The 10,037-nt window shown below is 39.7% G+C and overlaps 1 non-coding gene across 1 annotated transcript; it reads right to left on the reverse strand.

The window, feature by feature from the left end:
* Positions 1 to 1,043: 1,043 nt before the first annotated feature.
* TRNAW-CCA (transfer RNA tryptophan (anticodon CCA)) lies at positions 1,044 to 1,115 on the reverse strand. The gene has a single exon. It is a non-coding gene; the product is annotated as a tRNA-Trp (tRNA).
* Between the last annotated feature and the right edge of the window lie 8,922 nt (positions 1,116 to 10,037).

The raw sequence follows: 10,037 nt of genomic DNA on the forward strand, positions 1-10,037 counted from the left end.
TATTAAATATGAGGGAATATATTAAAAATTTGAAATGATATATGCTGAGGTTTGAGTATATCTAAAAATAATATATGTACATTATATATAACATAATATATATATATATATATTAAATAACTTAATAAGAGAAAACTCTTAAAGTTAAAGTTTTCATAGATATATTTGGTTTTATTTTCAGTTTTTATATACATAAAATTTCTTGCCTCAGGCTCATTCTTGACAATTCAATACTACCTTGCCGATAGGATTGTCGATTTGGGATTACAGAGTATAATTAGGAAACTCAACAAGCGTATAATTTAAAGCATGGCCCATAAAATTACAAATTAATCGAAATGCAATTTGCAATGTAAATTCAAATATGAGCTTCTCTCTACAAAATAAAATAAATACCCAAATAAAAAAGGAAAATAAAATAGTTGAGTTCGTTCCTCTCTAGACACCCGCCCACAGGCTGTTGACACCATGTGGCGCCCCCTGTCGGTGGCGAGCAGCATCAAAGTGCCCGCCTTTGACGTCTTCGTGGACGCTAATTACCTTATGTTAAACATGCGCCTGGTTCGCGCTTCCTGTCGTTAATTCTGTTGAAAACATTTTATTGGCCATCGAAATGCAATTAAAAGCCATAAAATATGTGAAAAATAAAACAAAAGACAATATGCCTAGGCAAACGAAGACGGCGCTAAAGGTTTTTGATTTCTAGCACCCTTTCTAAACCCCTTCTAGAAGATGGCATGGGACTCAAAAGATGTGTGAACACTTGGTGTGAACTTGTAAAGCCTTCAAATACAGCGGCAGAGGCGGGTGACCAGAGGACTTTTGACAGTAAAAACTGAATTTAAACACATTCACACTTTTATTGGAGACTTGTAAATAATCAATAGAAGCCAAATTGTTTATAAAACAAAATTTTAAAAAAATATTTTAGTATATATATATTTTTAATCAATATACTTAAGTATTTTAGCAATTATGTTTGCATTTGCTGTGCTAAAAAAAAAAATAATAATTATAAAATTTAAAAAAATATTTACTCCAGTTGACCCCGACGTGATTTGAACACGCAACCTTCTGATCTGGAGTCAGACGCGCTACCGTTGCGCCACGGAGTCGGTTGAAACATTGCGGCCTAAATTGTCAACTTGAAGTAAAATTCGTCAGAGTTCCACACATAGCAAGTTGCTATTAGCAACAACAAAGTATTCCAAATAGTCGACATCAAGAAGAGAAAATAAATTAATAGAGATTATTAGCTGCAGCTTTGTTTTTGTCTATTATCTATAATGAGATTAGCGTGTGTGTTGATATAATGCAATTGTATTAATAATAAATATTCTAGACATATCAAAGTATTCGTTTTCTAATTTAAAATACAGGAAATTGGGAAATAAATGCTTCAACTCTTGGACGGTTGAAACTACATAGATAAGATTATTGTAAACTGAATTTGTGAATTATTAATAAAAAACTTTAGTGTTGTGTGTGATTGAAAATTACTAATGAAGACAGTGAAATAAAAAATCGTAGTTCCGATTTAATACTATTCATTAATCATATCCGAGTAATACATCAACTTTTTAAACAATTTCTTTAACTTTTATTACAATTGTTTAATGCCTGAATTCATGGCCAATAATAACATTGAAGTGCGTACTTGAGTTTCTGTTGGAATTGCTGCACATCTCCGATATCTTTATGATTCGTGCAACGCTTCAAGTTCATGAGCGACTTTAATGACCATTGCAAAGGCTGTAATCAAACAATCAAGGAATATATCATAAGATGTTGTACGAGGCGGAGCGAGAGGGCGAGCTCCAGATTGAGATGGTTTGGGCTGGAAGGCGCTCGAAATGCATTCTCTATGCAAGCAAGTGCTTCTAACGATTACATATTTTATGTGCACTCCTCGGTCTTTACGAGCCTCCGGGCACTTCTTAGCATACAAACACGACCCTGGGCAGGCAGGCGAAGGGAGCTCTCATATCTTTTAATGACACTTGCCACAACAACGGCCACAATTTGTGCATTTTTGTTAAATGATTTCGTTGGCTCATATCTAAATCTAATAAGTGTACGTATATGGATATTGTGGAATATCTAAGCATATATACATATATATTTATATATATATTTTAATTTTTAATTTCTTTTCATAAGAAAAGTGCCCATAAAAGTCAAGGAGCGGTCATAAAGTCGACCAATCCCTCGTTGCCTGTATGGCCCTCACTCATCTAATGCTCTCTCTCCCACTCCTACTCTTTCCTTCCCTCTGCCTTGTATATGTTGGGCTTTGTTGTGGCCAAAAGGTGTGAACTTCTCGTACATTTCTCTGCATCCTCTGATTAATATGACTCAGAAGCAACAGACGACAGGGCAATCAAAATGAAAATGAAAATGAAAACGAAAACGTAAAGCTAAAGAAAATGGATAATAAAATTATAAAATGAAATGTTTGTTCCAACTTTATTATATGCGGAATATGGTATCCGTCTTATTATTGTTCTTTTTGTCCAGGGGCTGATTTGTATCGGGCTGCTTTCTACTTTTGGCGTTTTAACAGCCCTGGGACATGTTTTGTTTGCCCTTAAATGGGAAGGGTCTTGCGACATTGCCATGAAGGAACACATGTCGAATATTACTTTAAATATTTAAGATAAGTCACTCACAGCAAGTCGGCTAAGATAGGATGAAAATTTGTGGGTTCCTGATTTTACTTAAGACACTGCTCTATTATAATTAATCTATTCTTCAAATTAGAGTTAAATTTTTTCTATAAATCTCACAAATGTGAGTGTATTTAAGTCGTCTAACTTCGCCTCATCCGGACCATCTTTTTACGACAATATTCAAAGTTTCTTTTAGCTTGTTTTATGCGCGTGTCCTTTGCGGATGCATTAGACGAGCGAATGAAAATGGAAATGAGAAAAATCTTCAATTCGTTTTTATGCCTCAACATTAGTCAGACATCTGACGTATCTCTATTCGGTATTAAATGCAGCGAAACGCATGCCAATCGACAGTTATCGATAAATGTGGCGCACATCTCTGGCCACTTCAAAGGCAACGCCACTTGAGCTCAAGAGTTTGAAGACTCAGAGATCGCATCGAAGTCGCTCGCGGCATGTGGCAAACATGTGATTGCAAGCCGAACGAGCTGAGCAGACAGGCTAATGAAGCCATTAGCAGCGCCTTATCGCAGCGGCCAGGATAACCGGCAAAGGCATCCTTGACAGCGCAACATTTTGTGCCTCGAAAAAGGTCTCTCAAATGCTCGCCTTCGCTTTGTTCATTGTTTGCCACAGTTTTTGGGCAACTAATACACCCAAATTAGATCAAGATCAGCTCGGGGCCATAATAGTTGTGGCAGCTGTTCTTCCGTCGAACTGAGCACCAAGCGGATTCGGTAAACCGAATGCAGTCTGCACAATCGCCCCGCTCCTCTCCCAGCTCATCATTGCCCATTAATTTCACTCTCGACAGACGTTTGGCTCTTTCAATATCTTCATCAACATTTCTGTCCGTCTGTTCGTGTGTGTGTGTGTGTGTGTGTGTGTGTGTGTGTGTTCGGGTCTTTTGTGCAGAATTTCAAAATCATGATAGCACCTGATCCAGTTGGTCATTAAGCAATTATTCAGACAAGAATTTCAGAGATCTGCAATTTTCAGGCATGAACATTGCAATTTTCCCATTCGTATCGCAGCAGACAGCCTGAGCCTGAAAATTGAGCATAATACGAGAAATTTTCGTGCGAAATTGAACAAATTGAATTTGTTTAGTTATTTATTTATATTGTTATGCCTTTATATAAACTTTATGCTAGCTTTAGTCGTTAAACGGGCTCTCTTAAAGCTTAGCTCTCATATTTCAGCTCGCATTTTTCTAGCTCTCGCTGGCCATTAATAAGGCGCTGCTCCACATATGCACGCATAAATCTTTTTATTTATGAAAGAAAAGAAAAAAGAATTAAATATATTTCCCATCCGGCGCTTTACAAATATTGCGGCACTTAAACACAAATGCTGCATCTAATGTGCATCTGCTGCTGCAACTCCTGCAGTCACGGCCCCCCCCACGCGCCCCACCCAACTCGCTGGTACGCACTCGATGTCTTGTGGCTCCAGAAACACTTTCCAGGCAATTGCAACAAGCGTCGCACAAGTTGCAGCTACTCCTCCGGCCCTCACTCCTGCTTGCTCATATGTTCGCCTATGTTTTATTGCTTCCGCGCACTTTCGCTTGCCAGCCATGCCCACCCAAGCCCAGTCGTCGCCAGTCGCCCAGAGACTAAGACCAGAAGCTCGCTGCAGTTACATATGCGAGAAAGTTGCAAGTGCGTTTAGCACTTGACGCAACAGTGCGCGGGTGTGGGCGGGACTTGGAGGCGCAGCATCCGCTTAAGCGGCAGCCATGCCCGTCCTCTTGTTGTTGCTGTTGCTGTTGCTGTTGCCACATTTTGGCGGTTGCTGCGAATGGTTTCCTGTCACATGCGCTGCCATAAGCCAGGACACACACACACACACACGCGCACCCACACACACGTATGCCACATCTGTAGCTGCGTCTGTAAAAAAGCAACAGGAGCTGCTTGTACATCCTGCAGGATACACGCTGGCAACTGTTTCACTTTCGCTGCCACATTTTGTTGTCTATTCCCTTTGCCAACCGGCAAGTTGTTGTTGCTGTTGCTGTTGTTGCTGTTGCATTGTCATTAAACTTTAACCGCGGCATCTGTCACTGCCGCAGTCCTCCGCACGGCGGAGACAGTCGACAGGAACTGCCTTAAAGCCTGCTAAATTTTAATTGCTGCATGCATTTGCACAGCTCGCAGCAGAGAGACGACGACAACAAAAAGCGAGAAAGCGCACAAAATTAAAGTGAATGTGGAGCAAATGTAGCTGCCACAGTGTGCGGCAAATGTTTTTTGTTTCCTTCCCTTTTTGGTTATTTTTTGTTGCAGCGTTTTTATGGTGGCCCATTCTGGCCACAGTTTCCATATATCAAGAATTAATTAGCGTAATGCAGTCAAGAGCGAGACGGCAATAGCAGGAGTAGCCAATTTTTTAGCCATCTTGTTGCATGCCACACAGTCGGTTAACTGCTCCTGCCTGAAGCCCTCTGCCCGCGCTCCTGGCCAACTGATCGTGAAAAGTGTCTGTCGAGCTTCTACTTGTATTTTTTGTACACATTTCTTTTTTGGGCACCTAGCGCGCGGCTGGGGCAGGAGACGGCGTTTTTATGACCATTAAATATGCGTGGCATTTACATGATGACGCGGTAGCTGCTAGGCGAATGCTGCAACAGTTTTGCGCACTAAATTGGATGGGATTACCAGCGTTAAGGGCTGTTGCATGGCCAACAACGCTGAAGTGTATAAAATGCTAAAAACTATGCGAAAGAGCGCAGCTAAAGCGATTTGATTTGCTAATGAACTTAAAAGGCTTTTGTGGTGCAGGGCTTAAGGCATTTAGTTAAATTACGTGCAGCATTAGTAAGCTGAGCTCGACGAAGGAAGAGCCTGACGCATGGAGGAACCTACTAAAGTTAGCTATCAAGTTGCGAAATAGTTCTATTAATTACGAGTTTGCCAGACTAAGAGATGCTTCAGCTCGATCGACTCTTCCCTACGCCAGGCTCGTATGTGAACTCTAGTCGAATCTCTTAGAATATGTATTTGGTGCCACTCTCACTCTATTAGTCAAACAAATTAAGAACAATTTAACAGCTTTAGTATTCACTTCAGGCATGCCAACAAGCCGTCTAGCCCAATCCAGTCCAATCAGCCCGTTTGAACATAGTCAGCGCTCACTTTTCGCCATTGGACATTTGCTCATTCGCAGTGCATTAATTAAATTTACGCCAAAATTAAAAGCTCTTGTGCGCAGGGAATACCCCCAACAGAAGCAGCTTCAGCTAGCCGAAAAAAGGGGAAACTTGCCGCTGACAGGCGACCAGGTGAGCCGCTGGAGCTGACGTTGGACTCGGGGCGAATGTCTGGAACTGGCCTCAGCGCCATTTTGTAGCCAGCTGCATGTGGCAGGCGACAACGGCAACAGCAACAGCGGCGGCAACGGCAACGGCAGTCAAGGTGAACCACAGCAACAACAACAAAAATGTTGCAAGCGGAAGAGAAAACCCAAAAGCCAAAAGCGTTCAACCAACAACAACATTGCGTTGTGTGAAATTTTAATGCACAAATTGCTGACTGCCAAAAGTGTATATGTGTGTGTGTGTGTGTGTTGCCCGACAGTCAACCAAACAGCCAACCAACAAACATCAACAACAGAAACAGCAACAACAGCAACAACAACTAGCTGCGATGCGCCACGTCAAAAGCAAAAACTTTTGTTGTCAGTCTGTGGCAACAGCAACAGCAACAACAACAACAACAGCTTAAGGCAAGCAACAACAACATGAACGAACGGACAGCCACATTCATTGGCGGCACAAAGTTTTCACCTGTCGTCGAGTCAGCGCGTTGATTGCACCCGCTCAGCTTCACCTTAGCCCCGCCCCGCCCCGCCCCTCGCTGATTGTTGCCATTTGTTTGATGATCCTCGCAAGTCGCGTACGCCATGTTGCAAGTTCGCAAAGGGGTGTGTTGTGTGTGTGTGTTTGTGTGTGTGTCAATCGTTGGCCAGCCAAGCATTACCACAGCGGGGCTAGGCGCTTATTTGTTTGCCAAGTTCTTGGCCATTTTATTTAGTTTTTTCTCTCTGCTTCCTCCTCTACATTTTTTTTGCCCCTCGGCTATAAAACAATTCGCATAGGGGAACAGTGGCTGTTGCCTCCGGGCTTTATTGTTGTTGGCTGTTTGTTTATTGCATTCATTTAGCGCATTCTAAAAAAGTATGAGGAACCCCTTCAGCTATGGTTATTGCCGTGCTTAAGCAGACAGCAAGTTTAATGGCGCCAACACACGCCATCTTAGGAAGCGAATCAGCCAACCCGAAGCCACCAAAACACTTGAGGGTCTAACAGCCATGCAGGGGCAATAGCCTATCAGCACTTTAAGCTCAACATGGAGTGAATATTTTTGGAATAGAAACTCAAATGGCTCTAAGAAAAGTCAATTAGCTTGAAGTGTTTGCTTTTAAATATGAAATATATGTATATGTATATGCTCTAAATTCGATTATAAATAAAATACTTTACATTTTCGTCAAAGAAACTTTAGTTGGATATATATATTTTATATTATATTTTAAAATCATTTATATTTTTATATCATGCTTAAAGCCCCTTCTAGAGTAACCTAGCTTTAAAATATTTATTATGGAACATCTGATTTTATATCGTAGTTTTATTATTAGTTTATATCAAATAAAAAATTAATAATTAAATAAAAGTCTAATTTGCTTTTGTATGCTCTCTTTTATAATAAATAAATATTTTAATAAATCTGCCAGAATTTTACTAGTAAGTTATGTTAAACACAATTCAATTTTTTAATTTTTTTTTTTTTTATATTTATATTTTTTTTTTAACTATTGTAAGTTAATATTCATATAAGCAGCTCTTTCCATATCTGAATCATAACAAAAATCTCATAGAATCCACACATTAGATTAAATAGAATATTTGGCAATGAAAACTTTCGCATTGATATTTAATTTAACGGGTCTTGGCATGATCTCTTGTCTTTTGTTTACACACACACACACAATCGCACAATCTGTGTCCATTTCTGTGCCTCGTCCTCCTGCAACTGCCTCCCTTCACATCTGTTTCCCATGTTTCGAGTCTTTATTCGCACATCTCTCTCACTCTCTGTATGTGGAATATTTTGCAGTTTGTGTCTGCATTGTTGTTAATTGTTTGTTTTTGCACTGAAATTGTTGGCTTTGTTGTTGTTCCAGTTGCTGTTGGAGCTGGAGCTGAGCAACACCCACTTCCTGTTTATGTTAATTTCTTGCACGGTCTGGCAACGCTTTTTATCAGCAACTACGATGGGAGACAATTGCTGCATAGGCACAAACCGTACCATAAATCTTGGCCCGCCTTGGCCCAGCCCCAGCCCAGTTGAACACACAATTCAGCCAGAAGCTTTTGTGGCCCACCAGTGTTGGCAACTGCAGTAAAAATGTGTGTTTGAAATTCCAGACGAAAATGATTGGCACGCAAAAAGGGCTTTCCACCTAAGAGGTGTGCGCAGCCATTACGTGCAGCTCGATGCATTTTAATGATGTGCCGGACTGACTGGCCGCAATATAATTTCAATTTTTGCATCTTTCAGCTGAAAACAGAAAACTGGAAATTGATTGCAACAGCAGCAGCGGCAGTGGCAGCGGCAGCGGCAACAAAAGCCTGCAACATGCAACAATTGCAGTTGGTTTAATGAGCTTAAAAATGCGCAGAACAATGAAGTTCCAGAACGCAGCCGAGTTGCTAACCCTGCCTCATGCATCTCTCTCGCTCTCTCCCTCTCTCTCTCTCTTCTCTCTGTTCTCGATTCAGCTGGCAGTCAGTGTAATTAAATGCAATTTTATTGCCACGATCAAGTGCAAAAGGGCAGAAAGCGCAAAATGGCCCAGCTAGGTGGGCTATAAAACCGGCTCTGAGCGATAGCGGAACCAAGTGTTGAATTGCGGGCGCTGCTAACTTGATTTATGCAACAGTGCCGCCCCCTGTCGGTCGGCGCTCGAACATGTTATCCCCCCCTCTTCCCTGCCTACACCAAGACAACAATGACGGAGTAATTAATTTCAAAGTAAACAATTTATCAAGTGCCTGCGGGCTGCGCAGCCATCCACCCAGCCAGCGGAATAGCCAACCAGCGTTGAGTTGAAGATCCGACGGACAACTGACAGCGAGCGGAAAGCGCCTCAAGTGGGCAGCGCCAATTGCCAGTGTTGGCCAGCGCCACAAAGTGTGCCCCCGGGAGGCCGTGAGTTTGCTTCAAGTGCAGCAAGTGCAACTTCAGCGTGTTGTAAATACATGTACATACATATGTATGTACATACATAGATATTGATTTGAACTAAATATAATCGTGTTAAATGTGTGTATTTATATAGATTTATTTTTATTTTATTTATTATTTATTTTGTATCTATTTATTTATTTGTAATTCTTATATTATCTGAATCGTAATGAATTATGATTTTGTCTGAAGGCCAATGATTTTAGAATTAGATAATGTTCGTATATGATAGGGAACGTTCTTTGTATGGGTAGACAATATTTTCACTACTTTGTTATCGCTTCTCAATTGTTTGTTAAGTTTTATTTTATTTTTCAAATAAATTTTTTACATTGAAAAATAGATAGTTAAATCAACTTACTCTATTAATAATATTTGCAATATTTAATTTTAAGAAAATAAATTATTTGCAATTATAATATCAACTCATATAATTTGTATTTATTTTTCACAATTTTTATGCGCATTTTAATAGCTTCAATTATTTTTAATTTATGAAATTAGGTTATTATTATTCAACTATTTTATTTTTATTAAATTAAATAAATCTATTATATTAAGTAAATGTATAAAATTAAATTTATTTATTATATCAATTAAATTTATTTAATTCAGCTGGATCTTAATTTAATGAATTAATTTTTTAAATAAATAATATAATTAATTTTCCATAAATAAATTAACGCAGCTAAACATATATATTCATACAGTTTGAGGTACGTATATATTTCCTACACAAATATTCTTAGCGAGCCCCTATCATCCACACAGCAATCAGATATACTACATAATACCCGAAATTTTCCTTTTCCCTGTCATTATCATTATATCATTATAAATCGCCATCGACTTTTGCCAAGCGCGTATTTGGCAGTCGGTCATGGCGGATTCAAAGTTTCTTACTCGTTTTTAATTGGCTCTTGAGTCGAGATACCAAGATAATAATCCCAACTATAATTAAGAGTGCCAAAAATGTAATTCCCGGCTGCTGCAGTTTGCCAAGCACTTTTGGGGTGGCCCAAAATGCATTAAGCAATTGCGCAAGAAATTTTATTAAAATCGGCTACGTGCTCATCAGCATATAATCAAGGCTGGCACTCGAGGAGATGAGGAG

This window comes from Drosophila navojoa, chromosome 2, assembly GCF_054131105.1.
Source record: "Drosophila navojoa isolate 15081-1374.11 chromosome 2, UAZ_NAV_1.0, whole genome shotgun sequence".
NCBI classification, from domain to species: domain Eukaryota; kingdom Metazoa; phylum Arthropoda; class Insecta; order Diptera; family Drosophilidae; genus Drosophila; species Drosophila navojoa.